This window comes from Ursus americanus, chromosome 33, assembly GCF_024610735.1.
Source record: "Ursus americanus isolate L20-20 chromosome 33, mUrsAme1.1.p, whole genome shotgun sequence".
NCBI classification, from domain to species: domain Eukaryota; kingdom Metazoa; phylum Chordata; class Mammalia; order Carnivora; family Ursidae; genus Ursus; species Ursus americanus.
Window position 1 is genome coordinate 11,665,706 of NC_142159.1, and position 17,786 is coordinate 11,683,491.

A 17,786-nucleotide genomic window follows, 5' to 3' on the forward strand; every position below is an offset into this window, starting at 1 on the left:
GACTGAGGCCCATGGAGAACAGGCTGCCTGGGTAAGGTCAAACCTCAAGTCACCAGCCAGGCACCAGGAGGCCAGGTAGGAGCCAGCTTTGTGGCCTTGCCTTCTTGCAGTCAGGAATCTGCTTCCTTGGCCTTTGGACAACCAAGCCAGGCTTTGCCCCCCCCAGCAGCGCCCCCTGCCCCTGGGCACTGCTCAGGCTGATGCAATCCCCTGACCACACTGCAAGGCCACGTCCTTCTGCCCTCCTGGCTGCACCCCCTGACCTTGGCCTCCGCGGAGAGGCGGGCAGTCTGCCAGGCCATGGGGGACCTGTCAGGGCTCTCACAGGAGGTGGCTTGGCCAGGGTGCGGGGCTGGACAGAAGCGGGGCTGACCTCCCCAATCCTCCCCTTGCCTGAGCAGCCCCCTAGTAGCCCCGGCCGCCCCTGTGCCCACTGGCAGGCACTCCTGGGCTGTGGGGCCCTGCGGCTGGAGCTAAAATTAGACCCCGCCCCCCATAGGGACTATCAGGGTCAGCTGAGGTCAAGGCCTGGGTGCAGCCGGAGCCCCCTGCCTGGGGGGACTGGGAGAGCTCCGGGTCCTAGTCCTCTCCCACCCTGCCGCTGTACCCGGGCTCAGGCAGCTCGGCCCCTCTTCCCCCACCCCTAGCAGCTGGTCCTGCACCCTCTGACTTGGAGCTATCACGGTGCAGACGCCGGGGGACCCTGTCCCAAGCCCCTGTCCCATGTCCCCCCAGCCCTGCCGGCGTCTTCTCCCCTTCCTTCTCAGGGCAGCGTCTGGCCGGCCTGGATCTCTTTCCCAGCCTGGCTCCTCCCCTGGCAGCCCTGATTCGCTCCTGCCTGGGAGGCAGGGTCTCCACTTAACCCCTTCCAAACCAGTTTCCTCGATGGGCGATAATCCTCCCCAGCAGGACCCACACCTCACAGATGCCTCGAGTTATCACAGCCCAAACCTCAGAATTCACACAGCAACCCTCCAAGACAGAGGTTTAGCCCTGTCATTTTTCACAGGTGAGAGAAGTGAAGCTCAGAGAGGGCTGGTATCTTCCTAGGATGACTAAGATGTGGCGGGGCAAGGACTTGAACCCTGAACTCCTGACCCTCCTCCTTAGAGCTTCCCACTGGTCACCCCAGCTGGGGGTCCGAGTGTGGGGAGTCTATCAGTCAGCAGATGAGAAAGTCCACAGATGAGAAGAGTGAGGTGTGAAGTGAGGGGAGGGGTAGGTGGGGGCGGGATGGGGTGGGTGGTATTGGGTAAGATGCTCTCAACTATTCCCAGGATCAGCCCCTCCTCCTTCAGCACTCCCCCCCCCCCCCATCTCATCCAGCTGCAACCTTTTCAGGCCCACACCTGGCACCTCTCACTCAGGTGCCCAGGTCTGCCCTCGTCTGGAGCTCCGGAGGGAAGGTCTCGATGCTCGTCCTCCAGTCCTTATGGTAAGTTCTGGCTGATGTTGAACTTGGCTATCCATTAGTCCACGGCCATTGAGGGGTTCCCCTGCTCACTTCCTTGGTCTGTGCTCTGAGAGGGGGCTCAGGAATGGGTGATGTCACGCACTGAAGCATCGCTGAGGTGAAGAGGGAGACACAGACCCTGGCTGCCAGGAGCCCCAGTCTGATGAGGGAGGTCACATGGAACCAGCCGACCTAGAGGGAACTCTGCCTCCACCTCTTAACAGCTGGATGATGTGGCGCCTCTGTCCCCTCATCTCTAGAGGGAAGTAAAGATCTTCACCGTGAGGTGGTTGCCAGGTTAAATCCAGGCCTATCCCATGGGGTCCCTCAACAAGTGGCAACCTCCTTTCCTTGCTTGCCTTCCCCTGATCTCAGAGGGCCACTGATCTGACCAGGGAGAATGTTTTGCCCTCCACGGGAATGTTTTGCCATCCATGGGCAGCAGGTCTGAGGGAAGAGCACAGTTCATTCAAAATGGCCAGCACAGGGGAAACCTGGCCTCTTTGCCTACAGGGTCCATCACTGAGTGATGGACTGACTTTCCCTGCACGCATCAGGCTTTCCTGAGGGGAGAGAGGCCTTCACACTTGCTGTTTGCTACTCCCGCCATTCACCTTGCTCAGCTAACGCCACCTCATCTGACAGGAATCAGCGAAAGTCTCTCCTCCTACAGGAAGCCTCTCTGACTCTCCTCGGGCTGGGTCTGGGCCCTCCTCTAGGTTCTCATGCCGCTTCTTCATCCTTCTATCCCCGTACTCATTCATTCGTTCATTCATTCATTCAACAAGTACTTATTAAGTACTAAATGTGGGCCAGGTTTTGCGCCAGGCCCTAGAGATACCACATGAACAGTAACAGCCAACATCCGTATTACACTTACTATGTTCCACACGCAACTCCAAGTGCGAGTGTATTAGCTCACTGAATCCTCTCCTAGGGGGACTCTGAGGACGGTACTGTTATTATCCCCATCTTATAGATGGGAAAATAGAGGCCTGCCTAGACACCTTAAGTAAGTTGCCTAAATTCCCACATGTTAGCCAGGATTAGGACCCAGGCAATCCATTCCTTCAGCCATCACACCATCCTGTCTCCTGAGTGAGACAGGTACACCCATTCTTGCAGAAGGCACCGGCCCTGAGGAACACCAGGATCCAGGCACTTACAGGGAGGGGGGGAGGGGTCACCCGAGTACACCGAGGGGCTGCTTAACGCAGGGGGCCAGAGACGTCATCTGAGGCAGTGACACCTGCCCTAACACTTGAAGGACACAGAACGTTCTTTAGAAAAACCACTGTGGCTGCCTAGGTGGGAGCAGACAGGAAATGGCAGGAGTGGAGGCAGGGACAGCTTTTTTTTAATGACTCTGTCGCCCCCACAAGTCATTCATTCCCTCATTCCACAGCTCTCCTTCATGAGCACGTACTGTGGGCTCTCAGGGCAGGGGACAAAGCAGACAAAACCTTGCCCTCATGGAGTTCACGTTCCAGGGAGGGGAGATGGGCAACGAGCAAAACATAAATAAAATATCCCGTGTCTTCTGGGAAGAAAGGCTATGGAGAAGGGGAGGAGCTGCTGTGTTAAATGGGAAATGGGACGGGTGGGGAGGGGGGCACTGAGAAGCTGACGTTGGAGGTGAGGGAGTGCGGGGTGTGTGTGCAAGGTCAGGTCACTCCAGCAGGGGGGAGAGAAGCCAGGGCACAGGTTTGGGGGGGCGGGGAACGTGGACGTGCGACATGAGAGGCACGATCTTACTTGGTTTTGAGGCGCTACTCGGACTCCAGGGAAGAAGTTGCCACGGGGCGGGGACAGAAGCACAGAAGCGGGGAGCCTTGTCAGCCTGGGGGAACCACGCCAAGACTGAGTGGGGAGCCGATGTGGGGGAGAAGGCCAGGGGTCCAGTTCTGAGGCTAGGAATTTTCTCATTCATCCTTCTCATCCCAGCACAAGGGTAATAAATGGCCAACAAATACTTGTCGAATGAATGAATGAACGGACAGGTGGACAAAGCTGGGAGGGCTAGGAGGCCAAGGCCAGCTGGTGAGGGGCTTGGTAGGGGACTCATGCTGCCCCAGCCCTGGGCACCCTGGCTGGCTCCCGCCCATGTGCACACACACAAGCCAGCTCCTACCTTCAGACCTGCGGGGGAGGCCCTCAGGCTGGCTGGGCCCTGGGCTTGTGTGGCCCACGATTCACATGGTTGCCCTGCGGCTTGGATAGAGGAAGAGAAGGCAGGGATCCTGGCAGGCAGGACTGAGCTGGGCTCGTTCTAAAAATACATCACTGGGCTCTGCCAAAAGCTCTGGGGCCTCCGTCGAGCTCTTCAGGGCTCATCGAAGCCACCAGGAGTTCCGTGCTATGCCTGGGTTGGGATCAATGGCCCAGTAGCCCACACTTTGGGGAGAGGGGGGTGAGACAGGGCAGGAAGGAAAGGACAGCAGGGAGGAGGAGGAGGAAAAGGAGAAGGCCTTGGCTCTGGTTCAGCATGGGGAGGCTTCTGGGACAAGGCAGCACTCTTGTTTCCCGCAGGGCAGGGTTGAAGCAGACCTTGAGCGGATTGGAGACCAGGAGGTGCTCTGGATGGCCTCCTGGAGCTGGAGCACTGCAGTGTTTGCTTCGGGGCTACGGTGTGTCACGCTGCCAGGGGCACTGCCTGAACAAGGGCGTGCTCCCTGCCTGAGGTGCCAGGTATCATGGTGGCCAAGTGCCCAGGCAGAAAATGGGGGCTAACACCACTGTGTGTGATCTGAAGTATTCCCTCTTTGCACCCTGGTTCTGCCTCCCTCCTGCCTTTCCTTCTCTGGGATGGGCCTGAAATTTCCAGAAGGAATCTATCTAGACTTCTAAGAGAAAGGGGCCTGGAGCATTAGTTCAGGTGCTCTTAACAAGCTGTGTGTTCCTGGGCAAGTTACTTCACCTCTCTGTGCTGCTGTTTCCCCCTCTATAAAATGCTGGTAATAGCACGTTCTTCTAAGGCTTTCTGGGAAGAGAATTCAATGAGATAATGAATGGACAGCCTTCAACACACCATCCTTGGCACAAGGTCGGCACCTAACGAATGCACCCTCTGTCCTCCTCAGACCCCAGGGGAGGTGAGTCAGCATGTACCAAGCTGTCCAAATGGGGTGGATCAGGGTTAGGACTTGGACTTTCTCCCCTGTGCCCGTGTTCTTCCTGCTGCACCTCCATCTCTGCTCAGAAAGAAAGACACTTAGAGCTCCAGGAGGCGATCACCATGGCAACCCATCTGCTGCTTCTAGTCTGCTGCTGCTTTTTCCTCCAGCTCTGAGCTTTCTGGGTGTCTCACTGCGGAAGTCACACGTGTGGGGGGCTGGAGTCCATGGGAGGCTCTAGGGTCTCAGCTCTTATTTGCCTGAGCACTGATAACCCCAAACCGTGGTGAATCCCCACAGGACTCTATGATTTCAATCCAGCTCCCGCTAAAGTGAGTCTCCCCCTGATACCCCACCAGGATGCAGAGCGATTCCTACCTATAGCAGAGAACTCACACCTGGATCCCAGACCTGGGGAAGGTCCAGGGAAGCTGCCCAGGGGCCCTGGGGATGGAAGTCAGGGAACACAGCTCTGGCCTCTGCCATTCCCCCAGGTATAGCTGTGTGACCTTGGACAAGTCACACCCTTTTCCTGGACCTTCAATTTCTCTCCATCAGCCTAACGCAATAGCAGGACTAGCTTTTTAGAGCAAAAAGATCTGAAATTCTTACTGAATAGTAATTCTGACAGTTTGGAAGGCCAATCCTTCCCTTCCCCATCCTATGAACACTTGACTTTGTCAGGAACAATGTGCAAAACTTGGAAGTGAGGCAATGAGGAGACTGTGTGAACTTTCATCATTCTACTGGGGCATCATCCAAGAAGCCCCCAAGGGTCATGTGACCCCCTACATACTGGGGACCCAGACATTTTATAAGTATGAGAACTAAGATACTAAGTTGTAGGGGCACCTGGGTTGCTCAGTTGGTTAAGCATCTGCCTTCAGCTCAGGTCATGATCCCAGGGTCCTGGGATCCAGCCTTGCATTGGGCTCCCTGCTCAGCAGGGAGTCTGCCTCCCCCCTCTCTCTGCCCCTCCCCCTGTCATGCTTGCGCGCTCTCTCTCTCTTTATATAAATAAATAAAGTCTTAAAAAGACCACTAAGTTGTAGAAAACAGGTAAGCTACAACTGATTTTTATCAAACAGAAGCAATACAAACGACTTCTGACCAGTAGAGATCATCCCAAAGGTTGTAAGTCATGCCCTGCAGGGTATTTGCCAGGTTGGAATCTGACTCGCAATCTTATTCCAACATTCTCTGTGCTTCACGGACCATCCTCAACGAGTCCCCTGAACCAGCTCTGTCATCCTACAGTCTCCTTACGAATGAGTGAAATGCAGCTTTGACACGAGCTCGCTATCCAATGGTATGATCATTTTTTAAAAACACTTGGAAGATTATAATTTGATAGTTCAGAGAACCTCATTTTCCTCTTCTGTAAAAGTCGAGAGAGGAATTCAAGGGAATTTAAGGGAGGGGCCGGTACATTTACTCCCCAGTGCCAGGCACGATGGAGCTCTTTGGATCCCTGATTTCAATTAAGCTGCCCCGTAAAATGGCCAGCTCGGGCACCTGCTGTCCCCATTGAACAGGTGAGGTTAGTGAGGTTCCGAGAGGTGACGTGATTGCCCCAGGGCTACACAGCCAGGGAGTATTGGGGCCTAGACTTGAACCACTGCATCGCAGGGGCCTAATTCCTGCTTCAGAGGTTTATTGTAGGGCTGGTTGACGGAGAGAACGCATGGGAAGGGGCTTGGCCCACTGGACGGGCACGTGCACATGTGAGTAATTATTGTCAGCGGAGGCTGCCTTCTTACCAGCCACACCTAGACAAAGCCCAGGGCCTGGGTCCCCCACCCCTGGGAAGTGGGTCTCTGCTTTTTATCGGGTGGGTGTCTCTTCGCTGGAGAAGGCCAGAAGGGGTTGAGGTGAGTAGGCATCGCCGGGCCAGCCTCTCACAAACAGGACAGCATCCCTGCCTGAAACTGCAGGCTGAGCTTTCAGCCCTGGCCCCTCCTTTGGGGCCTGTATTCCCGGGACAGGGGTCTCAGGGTGGAGGCTGGAGGACGGCAGGACAGGACAGCCCAAATAAAGTACATTTCAAACTCAGTTACAGTCATTCTGTTCCCTCCTCCTCAATGTTTCACTTGAATTAGTCCCTCTCCGAAGGCTCCAAAGCCGTGCCCCGGCTCCTTAAGTTCCTCGGACCCTCCCAGATCAGCCCTTACCCAGATTCCTCGACCTCAGCGCTGGGTGCCAAGGGGTTAATCGACAGGCCAGCTTGCCGAGTGTTTACATAGCAGTTGGGCTGCTTGGAACCCCAGGTAATTAACAGCCTGCTTTTCAAAGCCAAGGCAGGAAGATTTATTTCTCCTCTCCTCCCTCCCTAGGGATGCCACTTGGCAGAGTAAACACAGCTTTCTGTTGGCTCTTTGAGGAGATGCCCAGCAGAGCAGTGGGAGCTAGGGGCAGGAATCAACCCGGAGGTGGGGTTCGAGGAGGAGATGAAGGGGGCTCAGCCCCATTTCTCTGGGAGTCTCGGCCCCACCTCCAAAGCCTGACTCCAACTGACATTCCTTAAGACATGATAATTACAGCTGTAATTGATGGGAGCCCATGCAAGGGCTGGGCCCCTTACAGACATCCCCTCATTTAATCCCAGCCACCACCAGAGAGCTTCCAGATCTATGCTTCCAGATTAGGGAAGGGAGATGCAGAGAGATGAAATCACTTGTCTAGGGTCACCCAGCTAGTGCATAGTAGAGCCAGGACCAAACCATGATCTCCTCGACATCAGACCTGCGGGACTTCATACTTTCCCTTATGGAAGAAAAAACTGTCTGTTGGCGGAGTACCTACTATGTGCCAGGCACTGTGTTGGACGTTTTCTTTCTTTTTTAAAGATTTTATTTATTTATTTGTCAGAGAGAGAGAGAGCACAAGCAGGGGGAGCAGCAGGCAGAGGGAGAAGCAGTCTCCTTGCTGAGCAGGGAGCCCGATGTGGGACTCGATCCCAGGACTCTGGGATCATGACCCGAGTGGAAGGCAGACTCTTAACTGACTGAACCACCCAGGCACCCCGAACACTTTATTTCAATCTCTAACCTGGAAGTATCATTTTCTGGAAACTCTTTCCTACACATTAACGTCAGAGTTGTGAGACGGAACAGTCCATGACTGGGGAGGAAACACAGGCGTGAATCCCAGAAATAAGGACAGGATGGCCCCTGGCAAGGCGCCTCTTGCAATCCCAACAGCATCCTCATCATGTCCCTCAGGTCCTGTTGGCCCCACCTCCAAACAAACCCTGACGCTAGCCTAGCTCCCACTCGCCTGCCCCCACCCTAGTCCAGGCCACCATCACTTTGTGTCTGGACCGCTGCGTTGGCCTCCGCCTCTGATTCCCTCTCATCTCACTAAAATACTATTTCCTCACGGCAGCCAGAGGATCTTGTTAAAGTGTCAACCCCATCCCTCCTTGGCTGTAACTCTGTATTAACCACATCTTTTATTTTCTGTATTTTGATGCTTTGACATGGGCCAAGGGCTTGCTGACCCCGGAGGGACTGCCTCTCCCAAGGCTCGCCCATTCCTGGAGATAAGAAGTCACTCTTGAGCTTGCCCACGTGTAAGCCAACTGACCCAGAGCCCATACCCCCAAACACCTCCTGGAGGGCTGTCACACTCAGGGCCAGTCTCCCCCTGCCCTGTTCAGCCCAGGACCAGGTGCTAGACAACAGGGGACTGTCCCTCTGTCGCAGAGCCTGCGGACATTATTCATATTAGCCAAGCCTAAGCCACCTTCCCCTACCTCGTCCCTTCCTCCTACAGAAACCACAATAAAGGCTCTTGCCCAGGCTTTCCCCTTGCTCCCTCTGCCCCCTGATGGACCTGGTGCTTTCCCATGTGACCCCCTGGAGCATGGCATGCCCCCCTCCTCTCGGGATCTGCATCACAAACCCGTCTTTTCAATCGTAGTTGTCTCCTGATCTGTTGGCTTTGCTATACCTCAATAATAAAACCTTTTTTAAAACCAGCTCCCCCAGTGGTTTGCATTACACAGAATAAAATCCAGGCTTAGGCTTCCTTCCATAGCCTAGAAGGCCCTGTGTGATCTCACCCCTGCCGACCCTCCAGCACCTTGGCTCTGGCCCCTCTAACTCGGACTCACTGCGCCTCAGCCCGCTGCCTGCTTGCTACTCCTCAGACCCAGCAAAGCCATTTCCCACCTTGGGACCTTTCCTTAGCTCTTCTCTCTGCCTCGAACATTCTTTTCCCAGGGTTCTGCACAGGTTTCCCCATCCAGGGCTCTGTGTATACGTCGCCTTCATGGAGAGGCCTTCCCTGAACCCTTGCCATCACGGGATCATAATGGTACCACTTCTTGGGGGTTGTCCTTGCACCAGGCACCCTTTCACACACTTCCCATGTACTCGCTCTTTGAATCCTCATGACAAGCCTCTAAGGTAGGTGTTATTATTATTTTTCCATTTTGCAAGTGCGGTAACAGGCTCAGAGAGGTTAAGGGACTGGACCCAAGTCTCACAGCTAACAGGCAGGAGGGCTGGGACTCGAACCTGGCAGCCCATTTCCAGAGTCCACACCCTGAACCACTGCACCTTATTTCCTGGTGCAGACTCAGTTTGTAATTACCCATTATTGTTGTCGACATTGTTAACAGAGGCTGAATTACACTCTCCAATTTTCTTTCTTTCTTTCTTTCTTTCTTTCTTTCTTTCTTTCTTTCTTTCTTTCTTTCTTTTTTAAGATTTATTCATTTATGAGAGAGACAGCAAATGTGAGCGTCTGAGTGGCGGAAGAGGCAGAGGGAGAGAAAGAGAGAGAAGCCGACTCCCCACTGAGCACGGAGCCCAACCTGGGGCTCCATCTCACAACACTGAGATCATGACCTGAGCTGAAATCAAGAGTCGGATGCTCAACCGACTGAGCCACCCAGGCGTCCCTCTCCTATTTTCTTTCATGGAATTCAAATTCCTTCAGGCAAATCACTCTGTCTAGTTTGCCACCATGCTCCCCCTCCCCAGCATCTTACACCAACTCACTTGACTTGCTTGGACCCCGAAGTCATTCATGTTTCCAACCCCCTGCTCTGGGTGTCTCTTACTCATTCACTCATCCTCTTAACCAACACCCACTGTGCCAGGCACCGTGCTAGGCCCACAGAGAGGAGTAAGATGACATCCTTGTCCTCAAGGAGCCCATGGCTGTGTGGGGAGGCCGACCTGTCACAGGGATGTTGATGTGTGTTCGGGAAGCACCGAAGAGCACAGGGGGATTCAACCAGGATCCCCCAGAGGAAGTGCCATCTCTGCTGGGTTTTTGAAGACTGGACAGGAAGCAGACGGGAATGGCGCAGCGGGCACAAATAGAAACAGCATAAATCACACGGAGCACACGCGTGTGTAGGGACCAGGCAGTCCCTTTGCAGAAGGAAGCATGAATCTGACTGCCTGAAGGAAGTTGACTCAGATCTTGAAGGGCTTTTGGGCTTTCTGCTGAGGATGCTGGGCTTAGTCATGGAGGCTGAAAGCAGTCCTAGAAGAATTTTGAGCAGGGACTGACGTGGCATTAGTCATGTGAGTAAGGGTTCCACCCGTATGCACTTCCATTTTCCCAAACCTGCCAAGAACTTGGTACCCACCAGGCCAGCTCATGTTCTGCAGGCTGGCCAGCCTTTACCAGACATTTGATGGGCTTGATGATAACAAGGCTGGGGGCCAGGAAGAAAAGATTGAGAGTGGGGATTCAGGACCTTCTTGGCCTCTGGGCATCCCTGAACTGGCCTAGTCTCCAAGGACCATTTTTGATGAGAGATTCTGGGAAGCAGGCCATTGCCAAGGCCAAGTAAACTCCTGAAAGCATAGAAGGAGCCAGGAAATTGAAAGGGTAATGCCTTCACCAGGTCTCCCCCTCCCCAGGTGGGGGTGGGCAAGATGCCCAGACCCTTCCTTTGCAGGAAACCCCCTCAGCCTGGCCTCCTTCCTCTGAGTTCCATAGTCCCTGCACCTCTCAGCCAGCGCTCTAGGGACTGCCTTGGGAGTTTGTCCCCTTAGCTGTAGAGTTAGGTCTGACAGAGGGGAAATGTCGGAACAACCTCAGAGACCCCAGTGCCTGCCCCTTCTCTTCAGCCAGGTACCAGGTGTAGTAGCAGAACAGCTAGATCTGGGTTTTGGTCCTGGCTTTGCCCGTCATTAACTGTAAGACCTTGGGTAAATCACCCGGCCTCTGTGAACCCTGTTTCCTGACCTGCAAACTGAGAATGACACTACTGACCTCTCAGAATTCTCGTGTCGATGGAATGAGATCGAATATGCCAAGTACTTGGAACAAATGTGATTCTTGTCAGTGCTGGACGCTTGCAACTGGAATTCATCAGGTGAGAGGCACAGGAATGGGTGAAGGTAACATTAGATGGACCACAATGGGTAGCTGGGGCAGAGGACACAGCACTTGCAAAGTCATGGAGGGTGACAGGGCATGGCCGGACTGGAGAATGTGATGTCCCCGAGCAGTCTGCTGTGCCCGGAGCAAGAGGTGGCTGACAATGAGGAGACTGGACAGGAGCAGGGAAGGTCAGGATGGGAAAGGCGTGGGGTGGGGCTAAAGGGGCTTGGGCTCCATCTTCAGGCTCATTGTCCCCTGGTATAGTGTTTAAGATTGTGGAATGTGACACATGCGAATGTGGATTCAAATTCCAGTTCTGCCACTTGGTTGGGTGGCCTTGGGTGAATCACTTAGGCTCTGTCTTAGCTTGAGTCCCCTCAAAAGCAGCCCCCGGGACTTAGGTGCTTATAGTCTAGGGGAAGTGATTTCAAGAAGCAGAAGTAAAGGCATGGAGAAGGTGAGTTGGGGAGAGGAGCTAATACAGGTGGGGCACATTCATGGGAGCCACTGGGTTCAGTCCCCTGGGGACTCTCTGAGAGACAGTGTGAAATGCACCTCAAAATCATCTTGGCTCAGGATGGGTGAGGGTTGCCCTTAGGGTGCCAGATGTGGCACCCTCTGGCCCTTCCTGGTTCATAGATGCCCAAGAGAGCCCTTGGGGCAAGGAAGCAGGCAGAAGGAAGAGCTTGAGTGGATGGGCCCTCAGCATGCTGGAAAGTACCACACTGGCACGGGACCTCAGAGAAGGGATGAGGGGAAAAGAGGCAGGTATCCACACTCCTATTACCTTTTTTGAGCCTCTGTTTTTTGTTTTTTGGTTTTTTGTCTGAAAAGCAGAAAGACTATGACATACTTCCCAGGGGGATTAAATGACGTGAACTATTTGAAAGTCCTAACGACTTGTCTGACACAGAGTAGACAGTCGAGAAATGGTAGGTATGGTTGGGCTCCCCACAAATGCCAGCTCTTCATAGAATCCTTCCCAGACCATTATTCTCCATCAAAGCATCCTGTCTGTTTCTTGTAGAGCACTTGACATAGCATGTAATTATCTTGGTTCTATGTGTGTTCATCATCTGTCTTTCTCCACTAGAATGAAAGCACCATGTGAGTAGGAAATTAATTTCTCGATTCACCACTTGATCTCCAGTGCTGAGCACACCACCTGGGACATACTAGGGGCTCAATATTTTTTTGAATGGAAGAATCATTATATTAACAATAATAGAGGGGCGCCTGGGTGGCTCAGTCGTTAAACATCTGTCTTCGGCTCAGGGTGTGATCCTAGAGTCCTGGGATCGAGCCCCACATTGGGATCCCCCGCTGGGAGCCTGCTTCTTCCTCTCCTACCCCCCTGCTTGTGTTCCCTCTCTCGATGGCTGTCTCTGTCTCTGTCAAATGAATAAATAAAATCTTAAAAAAAAAAACAATAAGAGAGAAGGCAGTTACTATTCTTGACCTTTATTAAGCACATCCTCTATCTGTTAACAGGACGTTAGACCCAGCTGGATTCATCTGGACTCCAGCTGGGGCCCAATGCTGAAAAGAGTAAGTGTAGCTATATTCAGAGCAGGACCCTTCAAGTCCTCAGACACTAGCCCACTAACTGCCAGGCTATAAGACAAGAAAGAACTAAGAGTACTTGAGCAGATTTCAGCCAGGACAAGGGTGGGGTTTTTTTGTTTTTGTTTTTGTTTTTTTTAAGATTGTATTTATTTATTTGACAGAGAGAGACAGCCAGCGAGAGGGGGAACACAAGCAGGGGGAGTGGGAGAGGAAGAAGCAGGCTCCCAGTAGGGAGCCCAATGCAGGGCTCCATCCCAGGACCCCGGGATCACGCCCTGAGCCGAAGGCAGACTCTTTTTTTTTATAATAATATTTTTTTATTATATTATGTTAGTCACCATACAGTACACCCCTAGTTTTTGATGTAAAGTTCCATGATTCATTACTTGCGTATAACACCCAGTGCACCATGCAATACGTGTCCTCCTTAATACCCATCACCAGCCTATCCCAATCCCCCACCCCCCTCCCCTTTGAAGCCCTCAGTTTGTTTCCCAGAGTCCATAGTCTCTCATGGTTCATTCCCCCTTCTGTTTACCCCCCCTTTCTTCTTCCCTTTCTTCTCCTACCGATCTTCCTACTTCTTATGTTCCATCAATGAGTGAAACCATATGGTAATTGTCTTTCTCTGCTTGACTTATTTCGCTTAGCATTATCTCCTCCAGTCCCGTCCATGTTGCAGCAAATGTTGAGAAATCATTCTTTTTGATGGCTGAATAATATTCCATTGTATATATGGACCACATCTTCTTAATCCAGTCATCTGTTGAAAGGCATCTCGGCTCCTTCCACGATTTAGTTATTGTGGACAATGCTGCTATGAACATTGGGGTGCATATGGCCCTTCTCTTCACTACATCTGTATCTTTCGGCTAAATACCCAGTAGTGCAATTGCTGGATCATAGGGTAGTTCAATTTTTAACTTTTTAATCAAAACCACATTGAGATACCACCTTACGAAGGCAGACTCTTAACGCTTAACGACTGAGCCACCCAGGCGCCCCAGGACAAGGGTATTTTGGGCGAGCTTGTTTGCAGGAAGTGATTTGGAAAGAATGAAGCTACTGCATAATTTGCCTCTTCCCAGGGTCAGAGTTGTAGAGAAGCTAATGAAGTTAAGCTTTTGAGTCCTTTCTGAGGCCCTGGGAGGGGACCTAGCAATGTGCTCACATGGCCACACGGTTTACAAAGTTTGAAAAAGTAAGATATTGAAAATTTTTCTTTTTTTTTTAAAGGGGGTCTCCCCAAATTGTATAAGCTTCAAGCCTCACAAAACCTGAACCCACCTCTGCCCCCTATCAGATCCAAGCCACTTAGGTGACCAGTGATCCATGGGTGAGCTCATTTGATCTTCGTGTCAACTCTATAATGTCAGTGCTATTGTTGTCCTTGTTTACAGATGAGCAAACTGAGGCCTAGAGAAGAGGAGCTGCCCAAGATCTCATTTAGTCAGCGGCAGAGCTGGGATTTAAAGTTCATACCCAGGGCACCTGGGTGGCTCAGTGGGTTAAGCACCCAACCCTTGGTTTTGGCTCAGGTCATGATCTCAGGGTCATGAGATCGAGCCCTGCATCAGGCTCCACGCTCTGTGGGGAGCTTGCTTGAGGATTCTGCCTCTGACCCTTCTCTCTGCTCTCACACTCTTGCTCTCTCTCTCTCTCAAATGAATAAATAAATCTTAAAAAATGTTCCTAGCCTATCTCCAAGGCTCAGACCCTTAACTATAGTGCTTTCCAGTGGTATTTATGTGTTCTCTTGTCCGTTTTCCCTACAAGCCATGAGGTCCCTGAAGACATAAAGGCAAGTAATTTCTATACGCCCAGCACCCAGCGCAGAGCAGACATTAACATATGTTGGTATATAAGAAAGAAGAAAGCAGCCCCTGAACTCCACGAGCTGGCCTGGGACTCACAGTTGAGCTTTGGTGTTCCTCAGCTGAACAGAAACAACAATTTCACAGAATATCCACAGCAGTGAGGCCACTACATCCGTGATGGATCAAGATACACACAGGACCGGGGCGCCTGGGTGGCTCAGTCAGTTAAGTGGCTCCCTTCAGCTCATGATCCGGGGTCCTGGGATCGAGCCCCACATCAGGCTCCCTGCTCAGCGGGGAGTCTGCTTCTTCCTCTCCTTCGGCTGCTCCCCCTGCTTGTGCTCATGTGCGTGCACACGCTCTATCAAATAAATAAATAAAATCTTAAAAAAAAAGATGCAAACAGGACCACTCCATAATCACCTCTGAACATAGACAAAATGAACACTGAACATTGTCCAAGCCACAAAAAACACCAACCATCCCCTATCCTGGCTAATAAAAGAGACTATTGATTCTTACTAATGACAACTTTCACCTTAGTGAACTTCCCTCCTTCTAGATAAAATTAAGATCTCCAGTCATAGAATTACCCCTACTTCTGGATAGCATCCCATCCAGAGCAAAGCCCTGCTTCCTTCAACCCTCCCTGAAATCATCTAACAAAAGTCCCACTTCTAAGTCTTTTCTGATACCCTCTTTCTGAGATGGCCCACAGTTCCTGATTGTGTGTGCTCTCCCTCACCTCACTGCAACGAGTATTCAATTACAGCTCTGTTTCCGGTGGTCTTTTACTGCAGTGGCATTAACCCAGGTGTCATCCAGTGATAGATCGTTGACCGTAAAATATCACTGTCAAAAGTTACCAAGTGTTGCTCACCCCAAACTAGTTGAAGACGACAGAAAAATAGTGGCTCCCTCTGGGGAATGAGTGGTTATAAACAGGGAAGGGACATGAGGCAAACTTTCAGAATATTGGAAATGTTCCACATTTATTTTTTAAAAGATTTATTTATTTTAGAGAGAGAGAGTGGGGGGGGCAGGGAAGGGCAGAGGGAGAGGGAGAGAGAGACTCTCAAACAGACTCCCTGCTGAGCACGGATTCCCGACTCCACCGGGGGGCTCAATCCCAGGAGCCTGAGATCATGACCTGAGCTGAAACCAAGAGTTGGATGCTCAACCAACTGAGACCCCCAGGCGCCCCTATTTATTTATTTGAGAGAGAGAGTGTGCTTGTGTGCAAGTGAGGGGCGAAGGGGCAGAGGGGGAGGGCGAGGGACAAGCAGACTCTGAGCTGAGTGCAGAGCTCGACTTGGGGCTCAATCTCATGACCCTGAGATCACAACCTCAGCCAAAACCAAGACTCGGACGCCCAGCTGACTGCGCCACCCAGGTGCCCCAACCTACATCAAATGTTTCTAAAAAAAGATTAAGCTGTCCACTTACTAGTAGTGGACTTTGCACACTTTATTATATCTATATTATGGTTCGATTTTAAAAAGTGTTGTCCAACAACTTTGGCGGGTAGTGGAGAGAACAGGAGATCCAAACCGGTCACTTAAATACCGATTTAGTAACTTAGCAACAAGAAGGCTGGAGTGGGATGGTAGCCAACTGGAAGGGAACCTTGGGCTGTTGGAAGACAGGATCTATGATGAAAGCCTGGAAAAGCAACTGCTTGCTAAAAACTTAGCCTTTGGGTTGTTTATCCCAAAAAAGACTAGATTGGAAGGACATGCAATTGAACTCAAGCATTCTATTTTTCAAGAGAAATTTGGGCCCAAAACAGATCTTCTTAACAGTGACAAAGGAGGTAAAGGAGGCTGTGATGTCCCTGTCCCTGCGAAGCTGAAAAGTCAGTTGCCCAACAAATACCCCCACCATCGTCTGGTCTGGGAGTAGGAGACAGAGGAATGACCCCAGTTGTTCCTTTCATGACTGGGGCCTCTGGTTAGTCCTGGGTGTTCTGGGTCAGCCGCAGAGCACCGATTAATTAACGCCAGAGAGAGCATTCTCCTCTGCCACTAACCACGGATTTAATTAAATCTGGGGCTTAATTACCACAGTGCGGTGCTGCCCTCACTCCTTCCTGATGACTTTCTCGTGGCTCCTGGAAGGATGGTGGTGGTGACAGTGTCATGAGCAGGGGTGAGCCTAAAGAAGCCCAAAGCAGGGACTCTGGACACCTGTGATTTGAGGGTATGTGAGATGGGGGTGGGTGGGGACCCCCTGGAGGACTCAGCACCTGACCTCAGAGAGCTCCCCATTTCTTGCAGCGTTAAGACCTCCCACCTAGGAGATGGCACAAGACAGGGTGAGGTAAGCCCCCCCATGAGAGGTGCACACAAATATCCCAGCCATTGAGAGGGGCAGAGGTTCTTTGGGACTGGAGGAATCAGGGAAGCTTCATGGGGAGAGGGCCTAACTGGCTTTTACAGGAAGAACAGGATTAGACACGCCACCAGGCAGGGCAGCACCGAGTGGAGCGAAGAGCATGCATGAGTAAAGGGGTGCAGGTTACAACAAAAACCTGATACATCTCGAGAATGGCGAGGAGGTGAAGGCAGCTGGAGGCAGAGCAGAAGACAGGAGAGCCCTGACAGAGTGAGCAACACTTCTGGGGAAGTAGTGGGGGGCCAGGTTGAGGAGGACCTCCAATGCCAAGCTGAGGCAGGAAAACCGAAGGGACCCCATGAGGGGAAAAAATGTTTGTTTTTTTTCTTTTGCTCCTTTTTGGGCTTCTATTCTTGCTAGACTTGCACCCCCGCCCTACACAGGCCTTATTGTATGTATGTCCTCCTTGTAAGGGACAAAGAGTTAATGATATCTTTGGAGTCTTCCAGCACAATAGATAATATCTAAGGAACTACGGGGCAAAGCCATCATGTCCATATTCCAGACCACTGGTGCCAGACATCTCAACACCAAGATCCCCGGCTCCAAGGAGTGAGTGGCTTAGGATGGACATCTGGACCTTGTCCTTGTTCTGACCAGTTCCTGGATGCCTGAGAGGACACGTGCATCAGACCATGATCGTCAGTAAATCCCCCAGACCCCAAGCAAAGACAAGAGTCACATTCCTTTCCTTTCTGAGTCTCCCAGAAGCTCTGTCTGTATCTGCTGTTTCTATATCCTCAATAAACCACTTTCACCTCCTGCTGGCTCGAGTTTGATTTCCATCCTGCATGAAGCCAAGGACCCTCTTGGCTAGTCCTGCAGGACGCCCCTGGGTCCTCAGACCCCGACAGCCTGCATCAAAGTTAAGAAGTTGGGACCTCATTCAGTAGCTGTTGAAAGTTTTTAAATCTCTTGAATGATCCAAATTTCTTACAGAAGTTTACAAGACTCTTGAGGATGTGGCTCTACCAACCTCCTCAGGTGTCCCTCCATTCCATCCCTCACTCTGCTGTGCTCCAGCCTGAATATAAGACCTTCTTCACAATGCCTGTACACCTGGCTAAGTCCTATTCCCTCAAGTCTCAATTTTAA

At 51.8% G+C, this 17,786-nt stretch overlaps 1 protein-coding gene across 18 annotated transcripts in view; it reads left to right on the plus strand.

Annotated features, from left to right (window-relative positions):
* SLC30A2 (solute carrier family 30 member 2) overlaps positions 1-17,453 on the plus strand; it is a 40,595-nt gene extending 23,142 nt beyond the window's left edge. For 3 of the 18 annotated variants that reach the window (XR_015722829.1, XR_015722830.1, XR_006776974.2), the window contains 2 exons: positions 1,342-1,435; positions 3,983-17,453. The gene's annotated coding sequence lies outside the window, so the exon portion shown is untranslated. Of the gene's footprint in view, positions 1-767; positions 1,010-1,341; positions 1,436-3,982 lie in introns of all 18 variants that reach the window. The other 15 variants (XR_015722839.1, XR_015722832.1, XR_015722835.1 and 12 more) reach the window with 15 other exon arrangements.
* Positions 17,454-17,786: the final 333 nt, after the last annotated feature.